This window comes from Schistocerca piceifrons, chromosome 5 (assembly GCF_021461385.2).
Source record: "Schistocerca piceifrons isolate TAMUIC-IGC-003096 chromosome 5, iqSchPice1.1, whole genome shotgun sequence".
NCBI classification, from domain to species: domain Eukaryota; kingdom Metazoa; phylum Arthropoda; class Insecta; order Orthoptera; family Acrididae; genus Schistocerca; species Schistocerca piceifrons.
The window spans coordinates 480532307-480551821 of NC_060142.1; the positions used below are offsets into that span (position 1 = coordinate 480532307).

The 19515-nt window shown below is 44.9% G+C and overlaps 1 long non-coding RNA gene across 1 annotated transcript in view; it reads left to right on the forward strand.

Annotated features, from left to right (window-relative positions):
• The window catches only part of LOC124799292, a 188684-nt gene that overhangs the window by 53256 nt on the left and 115913 nt on the right, over positions 1-19515 (forward strand). The window contains exon 2 of the long non-coding RNA XR_007017007.1: positions 19306-19364. This is a non-coding gene — a long non-coding RNA (uncharacterized LOC124799292). The remainder of the gene's footprint in view (positions 1-19305; positions 19365-19515) is intronic.

The window sequence follows — 19515 nt, forward strand, 5'->3', positions numbered from 1 at the left end:
TATTGTGACAACTTCACATGACATAAATGCTATGTAACCAGGGAAGTATACGCCATTTATACTTGGCGCCGTAATACCGGCTTAGCCAACCAGAAAACAACGTTGGAAACATGAAAACATGTAAGAGGAGTAAGTGCAGCCCATCATTGCTCAGGCAGAACAAGCATATACCGATGCTGTTGACAGCTGCCTGAAAAAAAAGTGACTGGAGAACGATTGGACCGCCACCAACGTATACATTTTGCATGAGGACCACTAACATAAGAGAAATTAGGGCTCCTAAGGAGGCATACGACAATCATTTTTCTATCGCTCTGTTCGCGAGTCAGAGCCATGTATTCATATACGAAGTTTAGTTCGTCAGCACAGTTCGTAGAGTTCACAATAACAACAGCCATCGGCCACGTTACTGCACTGTTTCCACTCTCTTTTTGGTCTGTGATCGGAAACCGGTATGAATAAATGTATAGGAAGACAGCCCAGTGTTTATCACGCATTTCCGCAAGTACCGGGTGATCAAAAAGTCAGTATATATTTCAAAACTGAATAAATCACGGAATAATGTAGATAGAGAGGTACAAATTGGCACACATGCTTGGAATGACATGGGGTTATATTAGAACAAAAAAAATTACGAACGTTCAAAACATGTCCGACAGATGGCGCTTCATCTGATCAGAATTGCAATAATTATCATAACAAAGTAAGACAAGGCAAAGATGATGTTCCTTACAGGAAATGCTCAATATGTCCACCATCATTCCTCAACAATAGCTGTAGTCGAGGAATAATGTTGTGTCCGCAGCTTGTGGTCGTGCGATAGCGTTCTCGATTCCCACGCCCGGGTTCCCGGGTTCGATTCCCGGCGGGGTCAGGGATTTTCTCTGCCTCGTGATGACTGGGTGTTGTGTGCTATCCTTAGGCTAGTTAAGTGTAAGTAGTTCTAAGATGTATGGGACTGATGACCATAGATGTTAAGTCCCATAGTGCTCAGAGTCATTTGAACCATTTTTTTTAATAATGTTGTGAACAGCATTGTAAATCATGTCCGGAATTATGGTGAGGCATTGGCGTCGGATGCTGTCTTTCAGCATCCCTAGAGATGTCGGTCGATCACGATACACTTGCGACTTCAGGTAACCCCAAAGCCAATAATCGCACGGACTGAGATCTGGGGACATGGGAGGCCAATCATGACGAAAGTGGCGGCTGAGCACACGATCATCACCAAACAACGCACGCAACAGATCTTTCACGCGTTTAGCAATACTTTTTTTTTGTTCTAATAAAACCCCATGTCATTCCAAGCATGTGTGTCAATTCTTACCTCTCTATCTACATTATTCCGTGGTTTATTAAGTTTTCAAATTTATACTGACTTATTCATCACCCGGCATATAGATGCCGTTCACAGCTGCCTGAAACAAAAGTTGTTGACTGCAGAATGTACATTTCCCATAAGGACTACGAAGATAAGAGAAATTAGGGTTCGTTCGGAGGCACATAGAGGATCGTTTTTCCCTCGCTGTATTTGCAGGTGGAACAGGAAAGAAAATGACTAGTAGTTGCACAAAGTACCCTCTGCCACAAGCATCATACGGTGGGCTGTGGAGTACGTTTAACTGTCCAGGGACAGTGAGTAACCTCATCAATGAGCAGTAAGAGAGTGTCAACCGCGTCACATACTTGTTCGTGATCCAGTTGTGAATCATCGTGTTACGATATAGACGCCTTATCAGTTACTTTAGGGATGCTGAGAAATCGCCGTGTGACTGTGTTTTGACGCGAGATAGCCGGAGAGAACAACAACCCAATAGTAGTGCGTTCGTCTTGGACGAGGTCCACGAGAAAGGCCGCGGCGCTTACGTCACAGCACGTGACACTGCAGGCCTTCCGAGTACCGGCAGCCGTCTCCGGCGGGGAGCGAATAACTATCTCAGACGAGTTTAATAATTCACGATTGCGCATTTAAATGCGCAGCACACGACAAAATTAAGACCTTTAGTGAATACCTTTTCGATTGCGTATTGATTTCCCGCGGGCCCTCCACCGAGCCGAGCGTTTGAGAAGTGTGGCGCAAAAGCCGAGCAGTGTGACGTCACATGTTCGTTGCTTGGCCCGTATTTCTCGTGGGCCCCGGCCTTGGACCAGCGAGAGGCCAGCGCAGCGGCTGGTCTGCTGGAGGCGTGGCCACACGCCCAGGACGAGACCTCAATACCAGCCCAGCCGGCACGGCCGCCGGCTCAACTCGCCATTTGCTGTGCTTTGCCGCAGGAGTGACGCGAGCAGAAACTCGGCAGACCACTACACCGGTCGTTAGGCCTCGTCCAAATTCACCACGTTTCTCTCGTAAAACGAGTTCCTACATCCGACACTTGTGGCGTTTCCTAAAATCGTGGTCAATAATAGTCCGCAGGTCGTGGTCTCGCGGTCGCGTTCTCGCTTCCTGAGCACAGGGTCCCGGGTTCGATTCCCGGCGGGGTCAGTGATGTACCTCGAGATGACTGAGTGTTTATGTTGTCCTCATCATTTCATCATCATTCATGAAAGTGGCGAGATTGGGCTGAGCAAAGGTTGGGACTTTGTATGGGCGCCCCAAAAACGAAAACATCATCATCATCGTGGTCAATAAAAAATTAAATAATCACTCTCATTCAACTGTCGCCAGAAATCCAACGTACAGCTACCATTTATACCAGACGATTAATTAAACTGGCTGCTGTCGATTGCAGGATTTTGGACACGCAATCCACTTGTGTTACGTAGATATTAATAAATGGTTCAAATGGCTCTGAGCACTATGGGACTCAACTTCTGAGGTCATTAGTCCCCTAGAACTTAGAACTACTTAAACCTAACTAACCTGAGGACATTACACACATCCGTGCCCGAGGCAGGATTCGAACCTGCGACCATAGCGGTCTCGCGGTTCCAGACTGCAGCGCCTAGAACCGCACGGCCACTTTGGCCGGCAGATATTAATAAGTCAGAACCATGTATACCATGTATTCGTATAAGAAGTTTGCACCGAGGTTACAAAAGTCATAGGATATCTCCTAAAATAGTGTCGGACATCCTTCCCCCAGCGTAGTGCAGCAACTCGACGTGGCATGGACTCCACAAGTCGCTGGGGGTCCTCTCCAGAAAAAATTGAGCCATGCCGCCTCTCCTAGCCGTCCATAATTGGGAAAGTGTTGTCGGTGCAGGATATTGTGCATTAACTGACCTCTCGATTGTGTCCCATAAATGTTCGATGGGATTCATGCCGGGCGATCTGAGTGGCGATATTATCGCTCGAATTGCCCAGAATGTTCTTGAAACCTGTCGCTAACAATTGTGACTCAGGGACATGGCGCATTGTCATCCAAATAATTCCCATCGTTGTTTGGAATCATGAAGTCCACGAATGGCTGCAAATGGTATCCAAGTAGCCGAACATAAACATTTCCAGTCAATGATCGGTTCAGTTGGACCAGTGGACCCAGTCCATTCCATGTAAACACAGCCCACACCATTATGGAGCCACCACCAGCTTGCACAATGCCTCGTTGGCAACTTGGGTCCATCGTTTCGTGGGGTCTATTCTCATCAACATGGAGCAGTTAAAAAAACAAGTGACATTCATGATTATAATACCAGAAGAAAGAAAGATTTGCTCTATCCTCTACTTAACCTTGTCTTTGCGACAGAAAGGGGTAAAATATGCTGCTTTAAAACTTTTCGATAAATTATCAGATGAAATAAAATGTCTGACAGACAGCAGCCGGCCGGAGTGGCCGAGTGGTTCTAGGCGCTACAGTCTGGAACCGCGCGACCGCTACGGTCGCAGGTTCGAATCCTGCCTCGGGCACGGATGTGTGTGATGTCCTTAGGTTAGTTAGGTTTAAGTAGTTCTAAGTTCTAGGGAACTGATGTCCTCAGAAGTTAAGTCCCATAGTGGTCAGAGGCATTTGAACCATTTTTGAACAGACAGCAGTAATAGTTTCAAAAATAAATTGACATCAAATCTCTTTGACACCTGCTTCTATACCATAGGAGAATTTTTGGATAGGAATAAATAAATCTAAAGATATAATATACGCCTTCTGTACCATTTAAGGGAATGGGGTAGGCATTAAAAATTTTAAGTTTTTTTTAAAAAGAGAAACCTTGAATTCATGTGTGCGTTTCTTATGCACGTGACACGTTCTACAACATAGCGGTTACCGCAAGACTGATCAATGTAACTAACTCTCGAACGCTACCATCAGCTCTTGCCAATTGAAATCGGGACTCATCTGATGAGGACACGCTTTTCCAGTTGTCTAGGGTCCAACCGATATGGTCACGAGCCCGGGAAAGGCGCTGCAGGCGATGTTGTGCTGTTAGCGTCGGTCGTCTCCTACCATAGCCCATTAACACTTTCGCTGCGGCTGACACTGATAAGCGTCACAACAAGCCACGAGCCAGTGCGGCTGACGCTTATAAGCGTCCGCGCTCACCATCGGATTACTCAGTCTAGTTGCAGTGTCTAAGCTAGTATCAAAGCGTGTAAACTTTTGTTTTGTGTGGTCGGTTATCGAATGTATATTGTTCGTAATGGCAGCTAATGAACATTTGAATGACGCCTGTGTGATCCCTATAGGTGTCAGACAGCAAACAGACTTCAAAACATGACTACAATACAGTCGAAGCTTATTTCGAGTAATGCATCTTGTCATCATTAAGTCGGTATAGAACATGATCCTACAGATCTTACAAGATCTTGACGTCATGCTGTAGCTCAGGTGTGCTTAGGAGCGTCGGTTACGAGCGGTACCTGCCGTTTCGGAGTGTTACCGGCCCGCACTCGCACGTTGCCGGGTCGCACTGGAGAGTTGCGCGCCTGCACTGACGGATGTGTGCATATACTGAATACTGTCGTCTATGGCGGGTGACCTTGAGAGGGACTTGGCCGCTGAGCGAGTCTGCCGGGCAACACGGGCCCTAGTATTACTAGGCCCGTGTTGCTGGAAAATCAAGATTGCGCAACACTGATAAGGCGCGCTGGCGCTGTGCGCGCTAGTGGGGGGCAGGAAGTACATCCTGTTCTGAGGCAGCTGCAGGCTCATTCGACTCGAGGCAGCCGCACGAAGCACACAGCCATGCCGTACCGTCGCAGAAGATACTACAGGAGGCGCAGACTTCCAGTGTACAAGACAGTGGATACATTTTCAATTACACCAAATGAGACTGGTCAACAGGAATTACTACAAGGACCTATTACTTGATTTCTGCGGCTATTTCACGCAGTGTTGCCTGTCTGTTAGCACTGAAAACTCTACGCAAAAGCTACTGCTCTCGTACGTTAAGTGAAGGCCGTCGGAAAGTGTGTTGTCCATGGTGAGAGGTAATGCCTGAAATTTGATATTCTCGGCATACTTTTGACACTGTGGACCTCGGAATAGTGAATTCCCTAACGATTTCGGAAATGGATTGTGCTGTGTATCAACTACCATTCCGCGTTCAAAGTCTGTTAGTTCCCGTCGTGCGGCCATAATCACATGTCTCACCTACAAATGACAGCTCCGTCAAATCACTGCTCTTTTGTACCTTGTGTACGCAATACTACGCCCATCTGTATACGTGCATATCGCTACCTCATAACCTTTGTCACCTCAGTGTATTTCGTAAAGACACTTCGCAGAGTTCACAGTACCGAGCGAGGTGGCGCAGTGGTTAGCACACTGGACTCGCATTCGGGAGGACGACGGTTCAATCCCGCGTCCGGCCATCCTGATTTAGGTTTTCCGTGATTTCCCTAAATCGCTCCATGCAAATGCCGGGATGGTTCCTTTGAAAGGGCACGGCCGACATCCTTCCCTAATCCGATGAGACCGACGACCTCGCTGTCTGGTGTCCTCCCCCAAAACAACCCAACCCAGTTCACGGTAACAACAGCCAGCGGCCAGGTTTTTACACTGTTGTCAGTCTCCTTTTTGAAGGCTTTTACAAAAATACAAGTACTGCCGGTCTCACCGACTTACCTCAATATCTACTCACAATGAACCGCCTTCTGGCACCTCTAGCAAATCTACAGGGTGGTCCAAAAGTCTGTCAACATTTGAATAATGCAGGTAGGAAGATAAAAATTGACACACATGTCTGAAGTGACATGGGACTTAATTGAAACCAAAAACGAGTGCAAAAACTGGCCAACAGATGGTGCTGGACAGTAACAAGTCAGTGACTCCGCACGAGATTCGTGTATAAAATTAGCTGTAGCGAGAGAGGGAGTCAGATAATCTCTAAGCCTGACTGATAAACAGCTACTGGAAGGTACAACTTTTATGCAGGATGGCGCTCAATCTCATATTGTTAAAGGTGTGAAACATCTCCTGCGCACTTCGTTTGGTGAGCATCGCGTGCTGAGCCGCCACGTCCTTCATGCTTGGCCGCCCATGTCCCCCGCCCTCATTGCCTGTAATTATTGGCTGTGGGGTTACCTGAAGTCGCGACTCTACTACGATAGCCCGACCTCATTAGTGATGCTGGTATTGTTGATAAATGGTCGATATGTTGAGCATTTCCTTTATGCTAATTATGGCTTTTCTATCTTATGGAGCGTCACCTGTCGGTCATTTTGTGCACTGTTTCTTGCTTTCAATAAAACCACATGGGATTTCAAGCACCTCCGTCAATTTTTATTTCACTGTCTACATTATTGCACGAGGTATTTAATTTTCGAATGTTAATGGACTTTTGGGTCACAATGTTCATATAAACATGGCTCTCCCCACTAGTTTAAGGGGTGTGAGGTCACCAAAACGAGGTATGAATATGTATTTCGTAGTAGAATTTAGCTGCCGGATTGCTAATTTATATCAGTTTTAACATAAAGGAATTTTTCCTTTGTATGTTAAATTAGTCGTATGTTTATTACTGCAGTAGCAACTATATCTGAGTCAACTATTCCTTCCACAACTCGCTCTGCCGTTTTAGCAAAATAAAATTTTTTCTCAATTAAAAACAGCTGTGAAATGATGTGTAAAACGTCTGATCTTAAAGAAATTTTTGTGCTGATTCCGAAACTGGTCTTAGATTTTGCGAGTCTGTAATATTTCCGAATTTATGCAGCACTTAATATTATGATTAATATTTTGTTAATATTAATTGACATGTTAAGTTTGGGTTGCAGCTGTTTGTGCAAAACATTATCTTTTACACTCTAGTATTAGTTGAATGAATGTTACTTTTGAAACACAATACGTGACACAGTTTTGGAGTTGGTGAAACGAGTAGGTTTCTCACGAAACCTATTATTCTGTTATGATTTTCGGTTGTTATAGATCCTCAGTTCATGGCAGCAAAAATAGGCCGATGAATTCAATTGTTTCGAAATATGAATTTCTTACAGAAACCTAAAACGTACTTACAAATGGCAATATAGAATTTACGCAATAATAATTTCGGTTACGGTCAAAGAGTCTGTCGCTAGGTGTCGCGACTGACTTCGCTTCATTAATTGATAATCGATTATGGAATTATGTCGCTCTCCAGATATATTGGCATACTCCCCATCGACCCCCCTCCCCCCCCCCCCCCCCACAGATTTAGTGGTAAAATGGGTCAGTGGATAGCCCATTAAAAACAACATAAATAAAGAATGAAAACGGGAACAAGGTGTACCGAACTGGGAGAAAAGAAGCAAAATCGAAACAATGAACGGTCCAAGCTCAAGATGTGCAACATCGAGCGAAACTGAATAGCGACGATTTCGTAGCTCTGTGGTTACGGTGTTGCACTGTGAAGAGGTACCCGTGCGGTTCTAGGCGCTTCAGTCCGGAACCGCGGGACTTCTACGGTCGCAGGTTCGTTTCCTGCCTCGGGCATGGATGTGTGTGATGTCCTTAGGTTAGTTAGGTTTAAGTAGTTCTAAGTTCTAGAGGACTGATGACCTAAGATGTTAAGTCCCATAGTGCTCAGAGCCATTTAAACCATTTTTTTGTGAAGAGGTAAGCCTTCTTCCTATTTTCATGCATGGTCCATGTTCAGTTTCTGACGGGCTATCCACTGCGCCATCTTACTATAAAATCTGAGGGCTGAGGTGAAGGGGGGGGGGGGGGTGCGACGGGGAATTCCCCTTGTCAGCAAGTCACCGTACATTGCATGGCAGGGGATACATAGTACCAATATTATCGATTTTCTTTCCTGTTGTGTTCGCGTACTGAGCAAGGGTAAAATGACTTTCTGTATGCCGCAGCACGCACCCTAATCTCCGTTATGTTACTCTCATGATCCCTACGCAAGATGTGTGGCGATGGCAGCACAATGGTCACACATTCTTCGAATACAAGCTCTCCAAATTTACTCGACAGGGCCACGCGAGAACTACGTGGTGTTTTTTTCCAAACATTCATATTTGATTTCCCCGAGCATATCACTTACACTTTCGTATGGGCTCTACAGACCTGTTATACTCCTGACTGCAGGCCTTTGAATTTTTATGATATCTGTTATCAGGTTGTAGCTTAACCGCATGTCTGCATTTCTCTGAGTGAATCATACTAAGATTATCTACCAAAACTTCTCAAAAACTGATTACCAAACAAATAAATTCTTAACTTAAACTCGTGTACTGTGCAAAACGCTCACTCTACTGAATTATACAGAAACTTAGTATGATTTGCTCAGTATTGTCTACAAATTGAAGCCAACTGTTTCTATAAAAGTGTAATGTTGCCCTGAATGTAGCCTGACTTCTGAAATAAATTCGCAACTGAACTTACAAAGAAATTCCTGCCTCTGAACTGTACTTTCATTTACCTCGTGACTTGAAAAACATTTTTGCAGATTTCTCGAAAGCAATGCCATCGTACAGCAGCAAAGCAACATTAAGAAAAGACGACTGAAAATTCCGTAACACAAAGTGCAACGTTCGTATGCACATAATAACCTGAATGAAGGGTGGTAATTTTAACTGGTAACAAATGACTTCCGATAAAATTCAAATGAAACTCTATATTCAAAAGTAATGCTTTGAAAATCAAGTGAATGTTCACATAGAAATTACATAACATGATTTCAAGAAATAACTTTAACCAAGGGGAATCTCATCTTTCTATCAGAGCAATCCGTATATCCGTTACTTCAATCTCAGTAACGCAGAACAGTGCTACGCGCTTGCGTGCTTACCTCAGTCTCAAATAACCTCCTTATCTTCTCTCTCCATATTGCATCAAAAATATTCGAACTCCAATTCCATTAATCCCATAACACACTTACAAAACAATTTCTTGACCATTCTTCAAAATACGTCTGCTACCCAACAATGGCAACTTAGAATGCGTGTAACTTTGCAAGTGCTCATAGCCAGAGGCGGTGTAGCAACACAAAGACATTGTAGCAATAGTCAAAGATTACTTCAGCTACAAGGTTTTCCGTTGTGTGAGCTATGTATATCGATATTTACGTGAGAAACAGAATTTACCGAGCCACCAAAATAATAATCATATCTCACAATGCCTACCTGAAAAGAATTACAACCACTGGGACAGTATAGAATCGGCCGCACTATCATCTCATATAAGTTTTTCTTTACAGATGCAGTGCATTTTCTAACAGTCCTCCATTCGCCATCCCTAATGCAGATTTTATTTGTCCGTCACATTACACAGCACTTCATACTGTAATTATCGCCCTCTGCCGGGCTGGAAACCCGTACTGTTTTGTCAGGCTACATACCGAGGACGCATATGGCATCGTTAGACACAATAAAACAGTATTCAAGATTATTCCATTTATCACTCAGAATACAAGTCGTTGTTGTGTACTGGACTCGCATTCGGGAGGACGACGGTTCAATACCGTCTCCGGCCATCCAGATTTAGGTTTTCCGTGATTTCCCTAAATCGTTTCAGGCAAATGCCGGGATGGTTCCTTTGAGAGGGCACGGCCGATTTCCTTCCTCATCCTTCCCTCACCCGAGCTTGCGCTCCGTCTCTAATGACCTCGTTGTCGACGGGACGTTAAACACTAATATGCTCCTCCTCCTCCGTTGTTGTGTCTTCTGCGACGACATAATCCAGAGAGGAATCCAAGAAGGGACTCACGGCTGCCGACGGCGCTGCATCAACTCGGAGAGGAAGTCGGTGACAGCCAAGTGTAGCGATTTGCCACCGGCTCGAGAAGAAGGCGTGCCCCGTAGGTAACCGTGCTTGGAGATGGCGGTGACCGCGACGTGTGTGCTTAAATCGCACGCTGTTTCGCGCAGTACTCAATTCCTCCCAGATCACGGCCCACGTCGTCCCATCATGGACCGCGATGTCCGATGCCGTGACGTCATGCTACATAGTGCACCTGGCTTGCCGGTACGGTGGGCCCTCAGATTCGTGCGACGCTAGAGTTTTAGGGCACCTTCTGCCCTGGGCCGGAACCGCGTTGGTAGACCCCTGGATCAATGCTGGCTGCTGTGCTGACTTCAGTACTGGACGCTGGGCTGCATTATCCTTGCCTATGGATCTCTGATCTTCTCATAAGACAGCAAGCGTAAGACCAACACTAGAACAACCTCACAGACAAGATGTTACCATACTACACTATTGGGCATTAAAATTGCTTCACTGCGAAGATGACGTGCTACAGACCCGAAATTTAACCGACAGGAAGAAGATGCTGTGATATGCAAATGATTAGCTTTTCAGAGCATTCACACAAGGGTGGCGCCGGTGGCGGCACCTACAACGTGCTGACATGAGGAAAGTTTCCAACCGATTTCTCATACACAAACAGCAGTTGACCGGCGTTGCCTGGTGAAACGTTGTTGTGATACCTCGTGTAACGAGGAGAAATGCGTACCATCATGTTTCCGACTTTGATAAAGGTCGGATTGTAGCCTATCGCGATTGCGGTTTATCGTATCGCGACATTGTTGCTCGCGTTGGTCGACATCCAATGACTGTTAGCAGAATATGGAATCGGTGGGTACAGGAGGGTAATACGGAACGCCGTAATGGATCCCAACGGCCTTGTATCACTAGCAATCGAGATGACAGGCATCTTATCCGCATGGCTGTAACGGATCGTGCAGTCACGTCTCGATCCCTGAGTCAACAGATGGGGACGTTTGCAAGACAACAACCATCTGCACGAACAGTTCGACGACGTTTGCAGCAGCATGGACTATCAGCTCGGATACCATGGCTGCGGTTACACTTTACGCTGCATCACAGACAGGAGCGCCTGCGATGGTGTACTCAACGACAAACCTGGGTGTATGAATGGCAAAACATCATTTTTTCGGATGAATCCAGGATCTGTTTACAGCATCACGATGGTCACATCCGAGTTTGGCGACATCGCGGTGAACGCACATTGGAAGCGTGTATTCGTCATCGCCATACTGGCGTATCACCCGGCGTGATGGTATGGGGTGCCATTGGTTACACGTCTCGGTCACCTCTTGTTTGCATTGATGGCACTTTGAACAGTGGACGTTACATTTCAGATGTGTTACGACCCGTGACTCTACCCTTCATTCGATCCCTGCGAAACCCTACATTTCAGCAGGGTACTGCACGACCGCATGTTGCAGGTCCTGTACAGGCCTTTCTGGATACAGAAAATGTTCGACTGCTGCCCTGGCCAGCACATTCTCCAGATCTCTCACCAATTGAAAACGTTTGTTCAATGGTGGCCGAGCAACTGGCTCGTCACAATACGCCAATCACTACTGTTGATGAACTGTGGTACCGTGTTGAAGCTGCATGGGCAGCTGTACCTGTACACGCCATCCAAGCTCTGTTTGACTCAATGCCCAGGCGTATCAAGGCCGTTATTACGACCACAGGTGGTAGTTCTGGGTACTGATTTCTCAGGATCTATGCAACCAAATTGCGTGAAAATGTAATCCCATGTCAGTTCTAGTATAATATATTTGTCCAATGAATACCCGTTTATCATCTGCATTTCTTCTTGGTGCAGCAATTTTAGTGGCCAGTAGCGTATAAGAGACTCGAGTGCGAGCAACATGAACGCCACCGATCCTACAGATCGAGTGCTCCAGGGTAGTGCGGCGTGGAATATTTATGTCGTCGAGGAGGGGCTCTGCTCCACGACATCATTCGGAATGACCAAATCGATTTTGCTCTTCTCGAGTCATCAGTGGTCGTCATTTCCTCTACATTTGCTTAACAAATTTGTTATTTTATCTTTTCTGGTCAGTCAGACCCCTGCTAAGCCACGTTGCTTCCTACCTAGTGTCTCTTACACAGTGTTACGAGACTCACAAAGGCAGTTCGGTCTGCACTCTTCTAATCGTTTTGTGCTGAGTTCACTCGCAGTCACACCCAACAGTGTTGAGATTGCTGTCTCCCTTACCGAGTTGAAATGTTTATGCTTCCCTGATAGTGGCTGTTCATACTTCCGCATGACTGAGTAACGCCGGTTTTTCGAAGTTAAAAAATTTTATTTTCCCTTTCCTTACTAATTTGTCACGTAAAATTAATATCACCTCGATTTACTTACACAACGTGACGTTGTCAAGTTGTTCGCCACTAATGTTTTAGTCAGACATTGTCAGGTTCTTCCTATTTGTTATTTTGTCTGCATTTAAAGAAATCTACCATTCTTATTACTAAGAGGAAATTTTCTGGAAATTTATTTGCAGTTCATTACGACCGACCAAACACATTAATTACCTGCAGCCAACGGCAGCGTTAGTAAACAGTCTTATAGTGCTGCTCGTAGCATGTATAAAGATTTGTCATCGAGTTTGTAACTCTTGTGGTGGTTAATGAATGAAGTGGTGGTACAATCGGTTCTATAGGACCAATTACAAATTAAATTAAAAGAAACGGTGAAATCCCATTGATGATACATTAGTGAAGGTAACAACGGATCTTCACCTCTAACAGTTACTTCCTGTCTCTACCTACAGATAAGTATTTTCTTACCTGGAACGATTTACCTGTCTCGCTAACCGTGGCAGCGTAGAAGATCGGAACCTGTAGCAGGTCTTTCAACCGAAAAGTGTATGTAGAATTAGGGACAGGAGGAAGATTACAAACAAGTAACAGATAGAAAAAAATTCAATCAGTTTCTGTAAATTGTCTCAATAAGACGAAACGAAATAGATGTGGCATTTAATGTGTGGAAAAACCACCAATCGACGATGTAGGATTGTCAGTGGTGATAGTTGATAGCCTTTTCTCCAAGACAAAAGAATTTATATAAAGGAGAATACAAGTGATAAATGAACAAGTTCGTCCAATCCCCTCGAGAGTTCTAACTGGGCAAAGGGCGCGTAAAACCACTCTGAGAAAAAGAGCGTAAACGTTGGTTGAGCGTGAGAGTAATCGATACTAATTGCAATGGGAAGCGTGTGCGGCAAGCTTGTCAAAACCGCCTCAGAGTGCTGTTGGCAGTCGGCTCGCAGCGCAGATTGTGGCTGTACGTAGTCGCGAAATCCGCGGTAATCGAGCACAACTTCTCGTGATAAGACCGAAGTGGTATCGTCATTAAACTCGGCACGTCCGACTCCAAGGTAACGTAGATTAGAACACGCTCAGATGTCAGCAGACTTCTGCGCTAATCTTCACGAGCGATCGACACGCACAGGCGAGACGAAAGACTGTGTACGAATGGGCTGGAGACCGTTTATCCGCCTATTTTATCGCCTTGCTAGAGTTCCTGCATCCCTGAAACATAGACCGCAGAGCCAACCTTACAAGGGAGGCTGTGCTGATATCCCCCGCTGCTTCCCTGCTGTGGGGACTAGAGTCTCTTTCAAGGTGTGAATTTGGATACTACACTGTGGCGTCAACTCGAGGCCACTGAGCAAAAACGTGTTGCTGCACGACAACGTGGCCACGGAGCAAAACGGCTTTTGTTTTCTTTTGAGATTCTTTTAACAACATGCTTTGCGAGTATCCCAAATTCATTCTGACCTTATCATCCGATGATCCCACACTTTTTCAACACATTGTTTTGAATGGGATCTCGAATAAAATTCATGTAAAAGGGCAAATTTGCGTATTAACTTTTTCAGCACACATAATACGAACGCAGTCGACCCGTAGTTGTTCTCATTGCATTCGTAATTCACGTTGTGTATGAATGTACGGTTGGAATTCAAATTAACCGATTGTACTCTCTCTTTGTATGGGCCAGACGCAACGGCTACCACTGCTTCTCCTCGCGCGAGTGGAGGCTCCCTGGATGAGTTTATCGTTTATATACACTGGTCCTGTCTGACAGCTCGTTTATATTTACTGTGAACATCAGAGGTACTGTTAGGCTTTCTAGGGCCACGGCCGTCGTTTCTTTTGTTTTTGTGCGAGATTAGTCCGGAACCGCGTGACTGCTACGGTTGCAGGTTTGAATCCTGCCTCGGGCATGGATGTGTGTGATGTCCTTAGGTTAGTTAGGTTTAAGTAGTTCTAAGTTCTAGGGGACTGATGACCGTAGATGTTAAGTCCCATAGTGCTCAGAGCCATTTGAACCATTTTTTTGTGCGAGATTCGTCTTCCATATAGCGTAGTGGACCCTGTTAGCAAAATATTCCTCGAGTCTTTAAGAAATCTAGGAAGTTGGAATCTACCCGTTCACTTGTATCTGTTGTTAGCAAATTGTATATGAATAAAGCAACCTGTGTTTTACTAGTAGTTTTTTCTTAATTCGTATTTATTCTTCCTCCAGGAACGTCATAGTGTTTACATTTAGAATGTGTTCCAGGATCCTACAACAGACTAACGTCAGCAAGATGGTTCCACAGATCCGTGTATCCGTTCTCGTACCCTTTTTATAAACAGGAGTGTCCTGCCCTCTCTTCAATTCACACGAGAATATTCACTGTGCAAAATATTCTCAGTAAACGTAAGTTCGGAAAGGAGCTAACTCCACGGCGTATTCAGTGTAAACTCTAAATGGAATTCAGTCAGCCCTTCAGCTCTCTTCACATTAAGTAGTCTTAACTATTTTTGAATATCGTGCGTCCATGTATATGATTCAAGAGAGACCCTGTCCCACCACAGAACGTCGTAAAAATATTATATGTGAGTGGTATCTGAAATTACCGAAATGTTATGGCTGTCAAGGCTGGTTTAAGTTAACGCACAACCTTTAGCACTGATTAAATACCGAGCCTCTGTTCAGAAATATGTGTTCACATTTTTTAAACTTATTATTTTGCTTTCGCATAATACACACATCAAAAAAAGTTTTGCATCACCTCGGTTCCCACAGTTCCGGAACCTGTACAGAAAATTGGAATAGAGATCAACATAAACATCATTTCCGCCCTTTTTATTAATCATGAAAACCGAACATTACATGTTGTACCACCATCCAGCGAGACCTTCAGAGCTGGTGGTCAGGATTGCTTAATACCCAGTAGCACGTCCTCTTGCATTGATGCATGCCTGTATTCGTCGTGGCATACTATCCACAAGTTCATTAAGGCACTGTTGGTCCAGATTGTCCCACGCCTCAACAGATATTTGGCGTAGATACCTCAGAGTGATTGGTGGGTCACGTCGTCCATAAACAGCCGTTTTCAATCTATCCAGGCATTTTCGATAGCATTCATGTCTGGAGAACATGCTAGCCACTCTAGTCGAGTGATGTGTTATCCTGAAGGAAGTCATTCACAAGATGTGCACGATGGGAACGCGAATTGTCGTCCATGAAGACGAATGCCTAACCAACATGCTACTGATATGGTTGCACTATCGGTTGGAGGATAGCATTGACGTATCTTACAGCCGTTACGGCGCCTTCCATGACCACCAGCGGTGTACGTCGGCCCCACATAATGCCACCCCAAAACATCATGTAACCTCAACCTTGCTGGACTCGCTGGACAGTGTGTCTAAGACGTTCAGCCTGACCGGGTTGCCTCCAAATACGTCTCCAACGATTGTCTGGTTGAAGACATATGCGACACTCATCGGTGAAGAGAACGTGATGCCAATCCTGAGCGATCCGTTCGGCATGTTGTTGGGCCCATCTGTACCGCGCTGCATGGTGTCGTGGTTGCAAAGATGGACCTCGCCATGGACGTCGGGAGTGAAGTTGCGCATCATGCAGCCTATTGCGCACAGTTTGAGTCGTAACACGACGTCCTGTGGCTGCACGAAAAGCATTATCCAACATGGTGGCTTTGCTGTCAGGGTTCCTCTGAGCTATAATCCATAGGTAATGGTCTCCACTGCAGTCGTAGCCCTTGGGCGGCTTGAGCGAGGCATGTCATCGACAGTTCCTGTCTCTCTGTACCTCCTCCATGTCCGAACATCATCGCTTTGGTTCACTCCGAGATCCCTGGACACTTCGCTTGTTTAGAGCCCTTCGTGGCACAAAGTAACAATGCGGACGCGATCGAACCACGGTATTGACCGTCTAGGCATGGTTAAACTGCAACCAACAAGAGCCGTGTACCTCCTTCTTGGTGAAATGACTGGAACTGGTTGGCTGTCGGACCCCCTCCGTCTAACAGGCGTTGCTCATGCACGGTTGTATACATCTTTGGGCGGGTTTAGTGACATCTCTGAACAGTCAAAGCGTCTGTGTCTGTGATTCACTATCCACAGTCAACATCTGTCTTCAGGAGTTCTGGGAACCGGGATGATGCAAAACTTTTTTTGATGTGTGTATGTGGGGGTAATTATCCTCTTGCTAGAGATGGAAGCTCCTGTGGAGATGTTTTTTCTGTGGCTGCGAATTAAACTTGGGTATTTAAAAGTCCACCTTCTGCAAAGTACAATGTTTTTCTTTTTTTCTACTCTCCACCCAAAGATGTTTTAAGATGTATGTGACATCTTCAGTGTCTATCGATTTATTTTTGGAATAAATATTATACGATGTACGTTGTTGGCCGGTCGGTGTGGCCGAGCGGTTCTAGGCGCTTCAGTTTGGAACCGCGCGACCGCTACGGTCGCAGGTTCGAATCATGCCTTGGGCATGGATGTGTGTGATTTCCTTAGGTTAGTTAGGTTTAAGTAGTTCTAAGTTCTAGGGGATTGATGACCTTAGATGTTAAGTCCCATAGTGCCCAGAGCCATTTGATCCATTTTTGTACGTTATTGATGTTTATATTTTAGGTCTGTAAACTATAGCAGACACATTAACTGTGAAGATGTAATTGTGCAGGTTAGCTTGATTTTATGTTTTTTTTGTGGCCTAATGGGTAATGGCTAGTAAAATTTCATTTCACTTAATTGAACACTAACAAATGCTAAGCAATTTAATCTTTGAGCGCATCCTGACCTGCATAATAGGAGGTAACCGTTGTTACAATTTTCTACTGTCACTAAATTGTAGTCATCACCATTATAAGGAGTAGCTTGTACATATTGTCTCGATTGAAAATTGTTATAGCTTAAGTTTAAAAGAGAAATGTTGTGTTACAAATTTAGGTCTCTGAACAGAACAAAATTTCGCGACGGACTTCATAGCACTGTCACAAAATAAAAGTTTTTTCGAAGTATATTCGGTAAACTGCGAATTCTTTTATCACCAGCTTTATTAGGTGGAGCTATACTTCCCAACTGTGACATATTAAATTTTGTGCCGAACTGGGACTCGAACCCAAGTTTCCCGCTTATTGCGAGCAGTCGCCTTACCATTTGGGCTATCCAAGCACGCTCCCCAGACTGACCTAAACTTCCACACGTCACGCTGTCCATATGCTTATGTCGTAGTCTAATCTGTCACCGCGTCTAAGCTGTCATCGATAGGTAGCATAGCTATGCTCAGTACAATTGATGCTACAAGAATTCGAAATTTAGCGAATATATTTTGAAAAATATTTCGACAGCTGTAGATCGTCAAGTAAAATACGAACAAAATAAAATGGCGCAACTTAACGGTTGGGAAAGTCTGATCTACGTTGTACTTTTCGGGGGAAGCACTAGGACACTCGGCCAGAGAGAAGGAGCACTCTGGCGTAGCTGAACGGGTTAAACATTGAAGCACGAATAAAAACTTTTCAGAAGTGCGTTGACATATTGTAGAAAAACATATTGTAAAGACACGCTATGGCTGAACTCAAAATTATTGAAAGAAAAGTAAAACAGATCGCGAAAACAGAACTAACTGAGCTATATATGTTATTACTAATCATAATTTAAACGAGTAACTATCAGACCAAGAGAGTATTTTGGTTGCTCAGCTGTTTCGCTTAGCAATGTGCTTCGTACTGTGCGAGGGTATGTCAACAAATGTTTTTTAGGAGAGCTTTGTTAACAATTTGTAGCAAAAAATCTGTTGGAAACATTGTTTCACAAGTTAGTAACAACGTACAGCAGACAAGACCAGAACAGAACATGCAAATAAAACTCTTCTGTGCATTTGTAATTCATAGCGTGGTTTAAAGGCGCTGCAGTCTGGAACCGCAAGACCGCTATGGTCGCAGGTTCGAATCCTGCCTTGGGCATGGATGTTTGTGATGTCCTTAGCTTAGTTAGGTTTAAGTAGTTCTAAGTTCTCGGGGACTAATGACCTCAGCAGTTGAGTCCCATAGTGCTCAGAGCCATTCGAACCATTTGAACCATAGCGTGGTTTTATAAAGCGTAGCTACAAATGCAGAGCTCGCTTTACTAGACCAATGATGTGTACAGTGCTCCACTCTAGATATATGCAGTTCCAACACAACTGCGTCTTATGCAGGTCCTTCAGACCAAGATTTTATGAATCATAATCAATGCTCGACCAAACACACGTTCTGTGGACGAGCATAATGAATTCCACCTCGAGACCATCCTCGAGATATTCAAGAAACTCGCCCCACGCGTGTACATGAACTAGAGCCATTCGAACAATCCCTTCATTCTTACCTGAGAAACCACGAACAACCAAATGTAGAAGCGTAACAGACCAAAGACTCCCTTTAACAGTGCCAACTGAGTACTTCTGTATAGTTCAAACTGAGAACCACACATACCATTAGGTCGGCGATTTTTTGTATCATAGAATGCTTGACTGCCTCTGCCAGTTGTACTATCAAAACAGCAAACGCCGGACGGGGTGGCCGAGCGGTTCTAGGCGCTGCAATCTGGAACCGCGCGACCGCTACGGTCGAAGGTTCGAGTCCTGCCTCGGGCATGGATGTGTGTGATGCCCTTAGGTTAGTTCGGTTTAAGTAGTTCTAAGTTCTCAGGGACTGATGACCTCAGATGTTAAGTCCCATAGTGTTCAGAGCCATTTGCACCTTTTGAAAACAGAAAACAACCGGCTACCCCATGACAGCTGACAACACAAAAATCACAAACAAATCTCAGACGACAAATTACACTGAGCAGTTAATTTCATAACCAAATGGACCACTCTGATGACGATCTTGGTATGTTACAGGCCCGAGACGAGACGATTGCTGTGGACCCAGGAGACATCGTCGGTTCCCAGCAGCAACGGTAACTTTCCTATCACTAACAGTCTTTGCACTCTGCATGAACTGTCGCTGTTGGCTGTACATTTCCGCCAGCAACCCTAACACCCGTCCAGACGGTTGCAGAAGTTTTGTTTTCCACGATTCAACATTCTAGATGGAACCATATTAATTGG